This window comes from Aedes aegypti, chromosome 2 (genome assembly GCF_002204515.2).
Source record: "Aedes aegypti strain LVP_AGWG chromosome 2, AaegL5.0 Primary Assembly, whole genome shotgun sequence".
Taxonomy (NCBI): Eukaryota; Metazoa; Arthropoda; class Insecta; order Diptera; family Culicidae; genus Aedes; species Aedes aegypti.
The window spans coordinates 132,182,220-132,197,333 of record NC_035108.1 but is presented as its reverse complement, the minus strand read 5'-3'; the positions used below and the strand labels follow the sequence as shown (position 1 = coordinate 132,197,333).

Genomic DNA, 15,114 nt, shown 5'->3' with positions numbered 1-15,114 from the left:
AAACTATAGAGAACTCTTGGAGAAGCTACGCGAACTCTTCGAAATTGCGTGAAAACACTGCAAACTTTTCAAGACAAAATATTATAACTATCTCTGAATACGCGTGTAGACCTCAGGACCTGTATTTGAAGATGATAATGTACAGCCGTGCGCTTGGTTCCACAGATAGTTCAATAATGATAATTTAATACATTTTTTGATCAGTAATTTTGACCTGTTTCACACTTGAATCCACAGTGCACCGAACTATTTTCGATCCACCTTCAATAGGCGTCGTAGTAGGTAGACGGTTTCAATTTTGAACCCTGGGTGTAATTTTCAGATTTACTGGCTTTTATGATTTTGCCATTTGACATGCGAGTCGTCGACTTTGCTTTCCTCACTCACTGCCACAGATCACAGAAGGACCCAATTTTAAGCTCATTACCTTCAGTGGCGGCAGAAGCAAAATTGACAAGCTCCGGTTAACGAGAAAATCTCTTTATGGTTGGAATGATTTGTCTGGCTGCAGGCTTATTTCTGGACTGAGATCTGCAAACACTCAGATTAATTGTCATCATCCTGATTCCGGTCGTCTCATGGAGCAGGCGATCCCGATCAGAAGAAATTAGATAGCTTATTACAACCACACATACGAATGTGCCATAAAAACTGGATTTATATTTTGATTGTTTTTTATATGGGTTATATCGATAACTGACGTAGACTTCATTAAATTTTGTATTATTGCAATTAAATTTGTTCAAAAATTTAGAATTATAGAAAATATGCCTATCATGATTTGTAATTTGATTACACTTCAATAACATGGTTTGCTAATAACTTGTTCTAAAATACTATCTCAATAGTCTTTCTTAATATTTTGTTATGCACATAGTATAAATGTATTTCAGTCTGTATTGATTTTGGTTTGATTAGACCTCTCATTCCCACCAAATGAAGAACAATCATGGTATGCTGGTGTTTCATTTAAATACCATGATATGGCTGTCATTTGTCATGTTTTTCTGCTCGGGATAATAATGGCAGAGAACTGATTGTCTTTTTCCGATGCCAATTTAACAGCGCCTCGTCCGGAGCATAAACAAGAACAAGTGTAAATATTTGAATTAATTATTACTTCCAACGCAGCGTTACGAATTTGAACCCTGGGAAAGGGGATAGACAACGAAAGGAATCCATTTTGCTCTCTAGTTCGCCTTCAATCTGGCGGAAAGGTCAAAGATCATTTCTTCCTAAATGCCGTTTTGTGGGGCCTTGTTCGCCGTTGAAGCATTAAGACGGAAATTAATTTGGTTCTTCTATCTCGTCGAGTCAATGCCCACAATGTGGAAGCTAAACAGGCGTTTACGTATTTTCAAAGCACTCCGAAAGATGGGACCGGAAGATCAGTGTAAGAAATAATTAATTATAGTCAGATGGTGTTGCATGTAAAATGTTTATTTTTATCCCATGATATCAGTTTTCTAGCTATTTTGGAGAAAGTCAACATCTTATTTGAGTATTATGTGACGTTCATTAGTTTTATGCGTGATCAGAAACCTACGATAATGTTATACATAGAGTTTTTCCACTCCTATGATATTTAAATATGTATTCCTATTCTTGGCACTTTTGAATCACTTCGGCAGCAGTTTTTTTTAAAGCTGTGAACCTCATATATGTCCAAAACATGAGTCGTACTGATGTTCTTCTCATTGCAAAGTTTCAAATAATTCGGCCGAAGAAAACCCCCCATGCCAAAGTGAATCATGGAAGTGCCCAAGTAGCTCTGCACCCTAATCCAGGCCTGCCTAATTTTTGTGAACCGCGAGCCAAAACATGGATTTATACATTGCGGCGGCCCCATTTTTTCTTCAGGCACTAGATGGCCAAATCGTTTACAAAACTAGACAAAAGTTGGTAATCGAAAAGGTTTTTTTTTGGTGTGATTGATAAAATAAAATTTTTAATGGGTATCGTGCTTTGGATTTTGTAAGGTTTCCATGAATTAATCTGTAATAATCATTCTTATGATTGACAATTGACAATGATCAAAAATATGTCAGAATCTGCGCGAATGAATATTATATTCAGAATTTTGTAAACATTTTCCTTAGATAGAAATCGTCAAAGTATCGTGCCCATTGTACTCCTCGTCTTCATGTACCAGATCTTAAGAAAACAACCCTGCAATTGTAGTCCGGCATTCTTACAACATTACCCGCGCAACGCATTCTTCCAGCTCTTGCTACCTTCAGGATACAAGGTTCGCCGAAGAGTACAGCGAGCTAGTATTGCATCCTTCGCCGTTACAGGGCGCTCTCTTTAATACCACCAAAGCACCCGACGTTCGAAAACTCCGAGTGCTTGTAGGTCTTCTTCAAGTATCATCCACGTTTCATGTCCGTAGAGGACCACTGCTCTGATCAGCGTTTTGTACATGGTACATTTAGTATGGGGACGAATCTTTTTTGACCGCATGTTATTCAAATAGCAGACACGACATCCATAGATGATACGCCTTTTTATTTCACGACTAACTTCGTTGTCTGCCGTCAACAATGATCCGAGATAATATAATTCAACTACCTCTGGTGGGTGTACATCTCTGCCCCCGTTTCAAATGTTCTCCCGATTATATTCATGTCATCGACAAAGCGAACAAACTGACTGGGTCTTGTGAACATCGTATCTCGGCTGTTAAACCCGAATCTTCACATGACTCCTTCTAGTGAAGATGTTGCACTACAGGTACGATGCACAGATTTGTAAGAACCTGATATTCCTGGAATTTTTGGAGGATTTTCCGTACTGTAAAGATCTGGTCCATCATCGAGCGACTGTCCATGAAGTCGTAAGCCATAGATGATAGACTACGGAAGATAATCTGGGATAATACTTTGCAGGTGGCATTCAGAATAGTGATCACTCGATAGTTCTCACATTTCAGCTTGTCGCTTTTTGTTTTTAGGGCTTATAACTGCTCGCTGCCATTCCTCCGGTAGATGTTCTGCCTTCCAGATTCTGACTGTCAGCCGATGAAGACAAGCGACCAACTTCTCCGGGCCCATCTTAATAAGTTCCTCTTCGATATCATCCTTCCTAGATGCCTTGTGCTTCTTAAGCTATTGAACGGCATCATCAACTTTCCTAAAAATGGAAGCTGGTTGGTTGCTATTGTCGAACATTCCAACTTAGTCATATCTCCCGCTGTCTTGAACCGTAGTTCGTCGTAGTGTTGTTTCCATCTATCGATCACCTCGCATTCTTTCGACAAAATGCTCCCATCTTTATCCCCGCACATATCGGCTCGCGGCACGAAGCATCAGCAGGATGCGTTGAGTTTTTGATAGAATTTCAGTGTTTCTTGAGTGCGGTACAACAGCTCCTGTATTTTACATTCCGTCGCCTCCAGGCGGCACTTTTTCTCCTGTTTCCAATTCTATTTACAACGTTTCACGTTCTGTCGAGTACCTTGTTGTGGCATTACTGGTCACGTTGCGTTCTTCTCCGCCATAATAATTCTACACGGCTCTATCCCATTTGGCATAAAGCAATTTCGCATAATGGCCATTTGGCATAATATCTATTTGAAATAACGGCCATTTGGCATAATTTAAAAAAATATAATATTTTTCTTTCATACTTCAAAGCGTTCATTTTAATGCTTGAAATTTTTATCTAAGACGAGTAAAGTTAAAGGAAATTGTACCAAATTGTACTCTTGCTGTATCTGTTCTTGTGAATACTTATAAGTTACGGTCGGAAGAGTATAAGAGAGTAACAAGCCCACCCGACTAAGGGTTCATAACAAAATTATATCAACATATGTTATTATGTTATAATTTTTTTTCGAACATAGGTTGTTACAAACTTGATGCAGGATGTTGTTAAAATAACTAAAATTATAACAAAAAGTGTATGAATAGTAACATAAACATAACAAAATGTGTTTTAATTCTATCAAAAACATATCAAACTAAGTTATAATGTTTGATACAAAGTATCAAAATTATAATACTGTTCGATATACGATAATATTGTATATTATTGAAATGCATAACTATCTATTTATTTTGTTATAAAGTTGTTAAAAATGAACAAAAAAATATCTTAAATAGAAATAAAACACGTTATGTTATATTTCTGTTTTATTATGTTCTATGGATAACGGAGCCTAACAAAATTATATCATAATATGATATGCATATCATATTCTGATAAAATTTTATTATATTTTTGTTACAAGCCTCTAGTCGGGCACCTATTTGTCCTAGATGATGAGGAGGTCGATGTGGAAAAATGGCTCAATCAGCATCTGAGGTTGATTTCAACGCATGAGACAATTTCTTTCCAAGTTCAAGAGTTTATCTTTCGATATCTAGGAGGGAAACGATTCCAAATCAGTGGAGTATCAGACCTCTTAACTTCTAAAATAAGCTTTTTGTTTCAAGGAATCTAAATGTCTCATGCGATGAAACCTGTTCACAGTTTCAAAAAACGACTTTGAACCTTATAAGTAGAAGCAATTATTTGATACGCTAGAGTACCGATGCATGGTCAAAATCAGTATCATTCAACCAGCTTAGTGGCCGAACCTGATTAAGGGGCGTGCTTTTGAGAGTTTAATGGTGACAAACTGCTTTCTCCAAAGGGTAGAAATAGCGGTATCTTTTTCTAAAGAGGCTCTATGCAAAATGGTAAAGAATGATATTTGTATAAAAAACGACTACTTAATTATTTCTCAACAGTAATGGAGTAGAACGACATGCACTAAACAAAGAACACGGGTATTAGTGTGGGGCAAAATTTTGATTCTCGCTCCAGTCCGCTTTTTGAATTGTATTTAGGTTCCATAACAACTGTGCAAAATTTCAGCTCGATCGGAGAAACTATATTTTAGCGCCAGTCGTTCAAAGTTTGTATGGGATTTGCTATGGGAAAACTTACTTTTGCAAAGAAAAATCGCCAGAGGTCGCCCATTGACCTCTATAAAAATTCTTAATACAGTCCTCGATAGGTATTTTTACGATGAAGAATATTGCCGAAGACCGCGAAACAACCCGACACTTGTGAAAAAAGTTTTTCAATGAAAACCTATTGGCAAGGCGACGTTGATTAACACGTAAAGGAAGAACAATAATAACAAAATCGGGCAAAATTTCCGAATAGACTATGCTTAATAACTTTTTTAACAAGCATCGGATTGCTTTGCGGTCTTCGGCAATGTTGTTCATCGTAGAAATACCTATCGAGGTCTGTGTTCAGATTTTTTATAGAGGTCAATGGGCGACCTCTGGCGATTTTTCTTTGGAAAAGTAAGTTTTTCCATCACGGAGAAAAAAATATGGTAAACACAACCAAATGCTAGCTGTTTTCAAACTAAAGTTTAGGTTGATTTTTGCACAAACAAAATTTTAGTTTGATTCAGCCTTGTGCGGTGGTTAAAACAAACAAACATTTTAGTTGTTTTTATCTCAGTTTCACACTCAAATTCAACCAAAGTTTGTTCAAAACAAACAAAATATTGGTTATTCAGTTTGACATTTGTTGAAACAACCAACGCTTTAGGTTATTTTAAACAAAGAAAATAAGTTTGAAGTTACCAATCTTGAGTTTGTTGCAAACAAATTTCTTGTTTGAAATAAACATATCGTTGGTTGCTTGTAGGTTTACTGTTTTTCGATTCATATTGACTTATCATTTTTGAAGATAACTAAATTAATTAATACTGCATTTGAACAAAGCATGTATTTCTTCTTAAGATTACTGATTTTTACATATATCTAATGAAGTTGATCCACATTTTGCATCTGCATTCTGCGTTGAATTTTCTTTTATTCAATATGGCCAAATTTCTTGATTTGCTCGCAAAGATCTTGCTTTTTAACGATGGTGAGGCAATGTCGATGTATTTCTGTAAACAACACATGAGTTTTAATGTCTTGCTATTGAAATTTTAATACCTGATGGATAAATACCTTTCTCTATCAAGGGTGAAGCTTAGGAATCTTTTCAATGGATCTGAACTCATGTTGATTGTTGATTCTGGAATCAAAATTTAAAGTATAATTTATCTATGCGACAATAGACTACTGTATTACAGATTTACATTACCTGGTTTCACCTCTTAACTGAAAATAGTTGATAAAATTTGCTCAATCATCAACTACATAATGAATCAAACTCCGTGGATATGAAGCAAACAAACTAATACAGATCGTTGGTGGCAGTGATATATAACAACCCACATTTTGTTAAAAATAAAATGAACTTTTGTTAAAAACATATAAATTATCAGTTTGAAACAAACAAAATTTTATTGAGAACAACCTAATTTCTTAGGTTGACACCAACCATGAATCTATTTTGTTTCAATAAAAATCAGGGGTTTGCATCAACAAAACTACAGTTGAAAACAACCAAAACTCTACATTGAATTTCAACCAACAAAATGGTTGTTTCAAACTAAGATCATTTTTCTCCGTGATAGTAAACATAGTAAATCCCATACAAACTTTGAATGGCTGGCGCTAAAATATAGTTTCTCCGATCGAGCTGAAATTTTGCACAGTTGTTATGGGACCACCTTAATGCAAACCAAAAAGTGGACTGGAGCGAGAATCTAAATTTTTCATATAGCCGTGTCCCAGCCTCACGGGTATACCACAAAAGATCAAAGAAAACTGGTCCCAGTGGTTCATCCCGAACAGAAACAGAAAAAAAAGTTAAACGAAAAATATTGACCATGTTAGTCCAAAGAAGTTAATGTGAAGTACAAGGAATCATTTTGAAATAGACTCGTTGCTTTTTCGTAGCGGTGGTATATTTGTAAGTGTGATTGCCTCTCACCCCAGTCGGTTGGGTATCCACACCCGTCGACGCCGTCGTGATCTTCTAATACATACAATTCCTGATCCCATATTCCTTCGGAAGGGAAGTAAAACCGTTGGTCCTGGCCCATGAGTTGATGGGTTCGATATGTAAGGTCCCAGGTGTGTGTGGCTGCATCTCTGGGTGTCGAGATTATAAGGCTTCTAACCTAGACCCAGCCGACGTTAAACAAACAACTGACGCCGAACAATTGGGTTTCTTCTACGAGTGGCATGAGGTGATAATTGTCGGTCTCGTATAGCGAGGTGTTAAAACTCGACTCGAGTGAAGTGGCTCGCCATGTAAATCAAATGGAGAGTCACTTCAGTCAAGTCGAAAGTTGTCATCTCCCTATATGAAACCGACGATTTTCACCTCACGTCACTCGAAGAATAAACCCAAATGCCAGTAGGCCAGGAAAAAAATATGAAGAAGACTTTTTTGTCTAAAGTACATAATTGTGACGTCTTAAATATTCTCCATGCATAAAATATATTTTTTGGTGAATTATGCCCCGTGTCTGGGATTCCAAAAGTCCGGGCAATTCTAATCAACATGATATCAAGGCAACCCTATGTGAATAAACATTGATCTAGGCGTGCCTATGATTCGTTACGCTGCAAATTAAAAAGAACAGCTTATTTTTAAAAGAAGGGGGAATTTTAAATAGAGTAATTCGTCAATTTTAGAATGCCTTAAATGCTCGCTAATTGTAGAATACGTCATTCAATATGCGAATCACTCTACTGAATTAATAACAGTGTATCAACTGATTTTTATAGCATTTGAAACAAAGCATATCTTTTGTGACTTTTCTTCTTTAGAACATTGAATGTTCTTCATATTTAATTTCTGTAGCCTCATAAATAGAAATAAATAAAAATAAAAATAATATAATTTTAAGGCTAGACTAAACGGTTTCATATGACTGTGATTTCAGCTACGAAAAAATCGTGACACCCAAGCCACGGTCAAAAAAGCATAATTAAATTGATTAAAGCGAGCTCACTCTATGGTGCCAAATTTTATACTTCTCATATTACTTTTTCATGAAACGATACGAATAAGTACTCACAGCTATAAGTGTGTCTTGGAAGGCACCGGTCGGAACTCGGAAGAGATTCAATTATATTGTTAAAAGTCGAAGATGAATACATTGGATTAATCGAGTTCAAAGTTGAGAAAAACAATTTGTGGAAATCTATTCTTCAAATTATGCCAAATGGCCGTTATGCCAAATGGCGTTATGCCAAACGGCATTATGCCAAATGACATTATACCAAATGGGTAAAACCATTCTTCACTCCACTTCGAACTAATCATTCCGACGACTCCATTCGACATGCCCAGCAATATTCTCACCTGTGCTTTCACAATTGTACTCTATCAGTCCTTGAAAATCATATCCACTGCCAACGATTTTGATAGAATTATTTCCCTGATTCTGTAAGAATCGTGCTCCGAACTATGTAAGTCTTTTTCAAGATTAAATTTCATAATCCAAGGATATCTGAGAATGTTATCCAGGATTTTGAGAGAAATCTGCTCAAATGTAATAAGAAATTCACCTAGGATTCCACCATAATTCTAACAGCTAAAAGTAATAGTGAATGATAACTTTGGCCCCAGTGGGGAATTTGGCAAAGCTTTCCATAAAAGTTATGTCTGGAATTATGTGCTAAAAAAAAATGTGCAAAAAATAAATCTTTTCAAATTTTGTGAGAATTTGTCGCAGGATTTCGTATGAATCTGTTTCAGGATGGTATGAAACTTATGTCAAGGATTCTGAATCAAGTTTATTTTTTATATGTGATTTCATTTGACCTATAAAACGTGACAAGGGGGGGGCGGTTCAAAAAGTTGAAATTTAGCTTTACTTAACTTAACTTGAATTTTAAGCAAAAACTTCTATTATTTTAATTTTATATTAAATAGTCAAAGGAGCTATGTAGGAGAATCCGTTCGAAAGTTATTCTAAACTTGAGCTGTTCAACGCTCAGCCTGCCACTTCATTTTGTGCGGCCCACTAGGAGCTTAAGAGGAAAATAACAATCATTGTTTTACAAATTTTCAAAACACAAATTTGCACAAATTCGAAGCAATCTTTATAAAAATCTATCATTGCATTACACTTGCTATCTGTAATGCGATGATAGATTTTGATAAGGATTACTTGAAATTTGAAAGAAAAAACTGATTTTCAATTTTCGATGATTGCTGATGATTGAATGATGGATTCTTGAGCCTTAAAGACCCTTCTCATATCTGGTCGTTTTGTTGCTACACTACCCGTCATAAATACGGACTCACTGAAATAAGTATTGCAACGCTCAGTTGAATATTGAATCACCCCCCAATAACTTAAGCTTCACCTCAATATATGTAATTTTACATTGCTATATCTCGAGATCCCTATGACATTCCGACATATGTGACATACAAAAACCACTCAATTTTTATTTATATAGATGACAGACCTTAAACATTTGACTATATCGCTGAGCCTGAAGAGATTGCAATCTACATCATTCGAAAATTTAAAGCATCAGACCTGAGTCACTTGTACAAGTAGAAAAATATAACTTAAATACTTGAAAAAAAAAAATGTAAATCAAACCTGAATCACATGAAAATGAAGTAAATTAGTCCTGAATTCCTTAAATATGAAGCAAATAACTAAAATTAAACTTTAAATACTTGAATATAAAATAATTCAGACATGAATCATTTCTTAATGAATCAACTCAAAGATAAAGTGAATCAGTAATGATGTGCTCAAATATGAAGTAAAACAGCCCTGAATTTCTAGAAAATGCAGTCAATCGTACCTGAAATACTTGAATATAAAGTGAATCAGGCATTATTCACTTGAAAGTTAAGTGACTCAACCCTAAACTGCTTGAACATGAAGTGAATCGTATCTGCAGTAAACCCTAAATTTTAGGTGAATCAGACCTGAACTATTTGAATATCAAGTATTTCATGTTGAAACAGGTAATTATTAAGTAATTCAGACCTACATCATTTGAATATCAAGTGAATCAGATCTGAACGACTTGAATATGCAGTGAATCCGACATGAATCTCTGAAATATGAAGTGAATCAATCCTATATTACTTGAATATGAAGTGAATCAATCCTCCTGAATCCATTGAATACGAAGTGAATCAGGTATGAAACACTTGAAATCAACTGAACTTTAAGTGAATCAAACCTAAAACAGTTGAAAATGAAGTGAATCAGGTATGAATCATTTGAATACGGAGTGAATTGAATCACTTGGAAATCAATCATTTGAATATGAAGTAAATCAATCCTGAATCGTTTGAAAATGAAGTGAATCTGACGTGAATCACTTGAATATGTAGCGAATCAAACATGAATCGCTTGAATGTGGAGTGAATCAGTCATGAGTCACTTGAACATGAAATGAATCTGACATGATTTATTTAATATGGATAAAATCAAATCTGAATTACTTGATTATGAAGTGAATCAAACCTGATACACATGAATATAAAGAGGATCAGACATTAATCACTAGGGTACCCGACTAGAAGCTTGTAACAAAAATATAATAAAATTTTATCAGAATATGATATGCATATCATATTATGATATAATTTTGTTAGGCTGCGAAGGCACAGAACATATTAAAACAAAAATATATCATAGTGTGTTTTACTTCGTTTTAAGATATTTTTTGTTCAATTTTAACAACTTTATAACAAAATTGAATAGATACTTATGCATTTCAACAATATACAATATTATCTTTTATCGAACAGTATTATAATTTTGATACTTTGTATCAAACATAATAACTTGATTTGAAATGTTTTTGATATAATTAAAATACATTTTGTTATGTTTATGTTACTATTCATACACTTCTTGTTATAATTTTAGTTATTTTAACAACATCCTGCATCAAGTTTATAACAACCTATGTTCGGAAAAACCTTATAACATAACAAGATGTGCTGATATCATTTTGTTATGTACCTCTAGTCGGGTATGAAGTGAATCAACATGAATAAAAAGACATGAATCACTTGGATATGAAGAGTTTTTTACTTGTGTAATAAGTGCGTCAGACATGAATCACTCGCACATGAAGTAAAACATACCCGAATCCTTTAAAACTGCCTTTGTCGAAGACTCAAACTTGCTATTTCATTAGGATCACAATACAGAACTAGCTTGAAATTCTTCTTTCAACGTGTTCACTACCGCCACCTAGTGACAAAATTACGAGCTAAACTGTTTGCCTTTCGGATTACCTTGACTTTCTAACAACTTTCCCAAAAACTTGAACATTCTTCCTTATCATAATTATGAGATAGAACTTATGTGAAGTTAAAAACATATTAGTCAATCTGTTTTCTTGATGCTTTTGACTTTCTGAACAACTTTGCTGAAGACTCGAGCTTTCAATTCCATCTGGTTCCCAAGATAGAATTTGTTTGATCAAATATGCTTACAAGTTCTACCTAACGGTATGCTTTTCAGATGTCTTTGACTTTCTTAAAAAGCTTTTCTGAATACTCGATCTTTCTATCTTATTTGGATCAGAAGATAAAAATAAACAGAATGCTAAATTTTGCATGCTCATTAGCGCCACCTAGTGGCAAAATTGCGAACTAAACTGTCTGTCTTCCGAATGTCCTTGCCCTTCTGAACAATTTTGCCGAAGACTCGCTTTTCTTGTGGATCACAAGAACTTGCTTAAAATGCTTAATTTTACATGCTCACTAGCGCCACATAGCGGCGGAATTGCGAACCAAACTATGTACTTGCTTTTTGGATGCCCTTGAACTGCTGAACAACTTTGCTGAAGACCGCACCATTATAGATCATCAGCATCTCGAGATATAGCATTATGAATGTTCCTGTTTTGAGGTGACGCTAAACTTTTCAGGGTGATTCAATATTCAGCTAAGCGTTGCAATACTTTTCGAGCAAGTCCGTATCTATGACGGGTAGTGTATAGCAACTTTCCAAGGCTGATTATTTCAACATTAGATCCATCAATTTTAAGCTATTTTGTTTCGAAGATTTTTTACAATTACACTGTTCGACAAAAAAAGTCGATATGAATGCACAGAGACCGGACACCCCGGGCTTGAAAGTATAAAAATAATGGCGTTTTCAGAATGTTCGTGTCTGCCCCAGGTCATTTTTAAAATATACTTGAACTTTTTGCATTTTTTATTTAACCCTTTGGGACCGGCGCGGTCATATATGACCGCAGTACAAAAAAGGCTGTAAAAAAAGAACCAATGAATAAATGTATATACTGTCTTCAGCAAAGTTGTCCCAAATATACTCTTTTATCAGAGAAAAATATGAAGTATATGCCTTTATGGCCTAATTGACAACCTAGAACATCCTGAACATCCTGAAGTTTGGAAAATTGAACTATAAGTACATACGAAGCGTGAAATGCTGTTTGTGAACATAAATGATGTTCAGGCTAGATAATACAGAATTACTCTTTTAACGAAAACACTATTTCACTTGCTTTGCTATGTCCTGGGATGTTCTAGAACGTCCGAACTGTCCTGAAGCACACTCTTTGAAATCTACAACCGTAACAGTAATTGTTTGGGTTAAAAACAATAACATTACAAATTCAAATAGAATCTACCAACCTCTGAGAATCTCAAGAGCTATTTCAAGGAACGTTTGAGATATTCCAGGCCCTCCAAATTACCCTGGAGTTCAGAGCTTCAGGTCTACACTTGTCCCAGTAGTTATTCTCGCTAAACTGAGTGAAGTTATATAATCTACAATGTTTACTGAACCATGTCACGGATCAAAAGGCTACTTCAAGAAACGTTTGAGGTATTCCAGGCCCTCCAAATTACCATGGAAATCTGAATTTCATGTCTACATTTATTCTAGTAGTATTTCTTGCTAAACTGAGTGAAGTTAAATAATCTACCATGTTCACTGAACTTTCGCACGTATCAATAGGATGTTTTAAAGAACGTTTGGAGTATTCCGGGCCCTCCAAATTACCCTGCAGTTCAGAACTTCAGGGCTACACTTATTCCAGAAATTTATCTCGCTAAACTGAGTGAATTTATAAAATCTTTCCTGTTCACTAAACCTTCTCATGCATCAATAGACTGTTTCAAGGAACGTTTGGGATATTATAGGTACTCCAAATTACCCTGGAGTTCAGAACTTTAAGTCTACACTTATTCCAGTATATTTTCTTGCTAAACTGAGTAAAGATATATAGCTTACCAAGTTTACTGAACCTTGTCACGGATCAATAGGCTAATTCAAGGAACGTTTGGGGTATTCCGAGCCACCCAGATTACCCCGGAGTTCAGAAATTCAGATCTACAATTGTTCTAGTAATTTTTCTTACTAAACGATGAAGTTATTTAATGTTCACTGAGCTTTCTCACGAATCAAAAAGATATTTCAAGGAACGTTTGGAGTATTCCAGGCCCTCCAAATTACCCTGGAGTTCAGAACATCAGGTCTTCCCTTGTTCCAGTAATTTTTCTTTCTAAATTGAGTGAAGTTATATAAACTACTATGTTGACTGAACCTTCTCATGGATCAATATGCTGTTTCAAGGAACGATTGAGGTATTGCAGATCATTCAAAATTTCCCCAGGACTTCAGATCTTCAGGTCTACTATTATTCCAGTAATATTTCCTTCTAAACTGAGTGAAGTTATATAATCTACCATGTTCACTGAACCTTCTCACAGACCAATTGGCTATTTCAAGGAACGTTGGTGATATTCCAGGCCCTCCAATTTACCCTGGAGTTCAGAACTTCAGGTCTACCCTTGTTCCAGTAACTTTTCTCGCTAAAATGATCAAAGTTTTCCCTTGGGGCCGGCACGGTCATCTATGACCGCAGTCGGAAAATGGCTGTATAAAAAGAACCAATGAATAAAATTTACTGTCTTCGGAACTACTTGGCAACCTAGAACATCCTGAACATGCAGAAGTCTGACAAATAGAATAATTAGTATAAAAGTAGGTTTAAATGCCTTTCGTAAATACAATTGATGTTCGTACTTGGTAATACATACCTATTATGTCAAGAAAAACGCTGCTTCACATGCCTTTTCATATCCTGGGATATTCTACGACGTTCAAACTATCCCGAAGCTCAATTCTCGAAATTTACTGCAGTAGTTGCTTGCGCTAGAAATAATCATCGATGCCAGATTTCTTTGGAAGTCATTCCGTAGACGAAAAGTAATAAGCGGGGGGAGAGATCCCCGGCATTGCAATTCCGTAGATTTCCGTTGGAAAAATCCGTAAATTACCGTAGAATAATGAGAATTTCCGTAGCTTTCTGTAGAAAATATACATTTTCCGTAGAATTATCTTACGGATCCGTAGAAAGTGCTCAATTCCGTAGATCTACGGAAATTTCCGTAACGCGACGCTGCAAATAATAATATTTTCAACTCAAACGGAATCTATTGACCTCTGAGAATCTCAAAAGCTTTTCCAAACTATCCTGGAGCTCAGAACATCAAATCTGCCCTTGTGGCAGTGTTTTTTCGCTGAATAGAGTTCAGTTATATAATCTACCAGGTTATATAAGGCCCCCATAGCCGAAGCTGTAAAGACGCGGGTATTCATCATGACCATGCTGAGGGTTCCGGGTTCGATTCCCGGTCGGTCCAGGATCTTTTCGTAATGAAAATATTCTTGACTGCCTTGGGCATAGAGTAAAGGGTGTCCACGATGAAATTGCCACACACAAAATTAATTCGCAAAATTCGAGTTTTCATCCGATTGCCATCAAAACTTCAGGGATTGAGATATAACTATTAAACTTCATTTCACCATTTTACTCGTATTTTATTTACAGTCCATACGTAAATGCCCGCACCTTGGCCTCAACCCCGGCCATGAGATTCTGCACAACCTGTGAATCAACCGTTTTTTGCATGTAAACCCATACTTTCATGGACAACGAAACATATGTGAAGGCCGACTTCAAACAGATCCCCGACAACCTGTTTTTCACGGCCAAGGATAAGTTCAGCGTTCCGGAGCATGTCCGCACTCAGAAGAGGTCCAAATTTGCGAAGAAATTCCTAGTTTGGCAAGCCGTCTGCACGTGCGGGAAGCAGAGTGCACCTTTCGTGACCTAGGACACGATGAACGGACAAGTGTACATGAAAGAGTGCCTGCAGAAGCGGCTGCTCCCTCTCCTGAAGGCCCACAAAGTCCCAAGAATCTTCTGGCCGGATTTGGCCTCATGCCAC

At 36.1% G+C, this 15,114-nt stretch overlaps 1 protein-coding gene and 1 long non-coding RNA gene across 5 annotated transcripts in view; one reads left to right on the top strand and one right to left on the bottom strand.

Moving 5' to 3' along the window:
- The window catches only part of LOC5566834, a 310,372-nt gene that overhangs the window by 221,324 nt on the left and 73,934 nt on the right, over window positions 1-15,114 (top strand). The gene's annotated exons all lie outside the window — the stretch shown is intronic.
- On the bottom strand, window positions 5,471-6,454 carry LOC110676028. Its single transcript, XR_002500014.1, has 3 exons — window positions 6,100-6,454; window positions 5,964-6,030; window positions 5,471-5,899 (listed from the first exon to the last, which is right to left on the bottom strand). It is a non-coding gene; the product is annotated as an uncharacterized LOC110676028 (long non-coding RNA).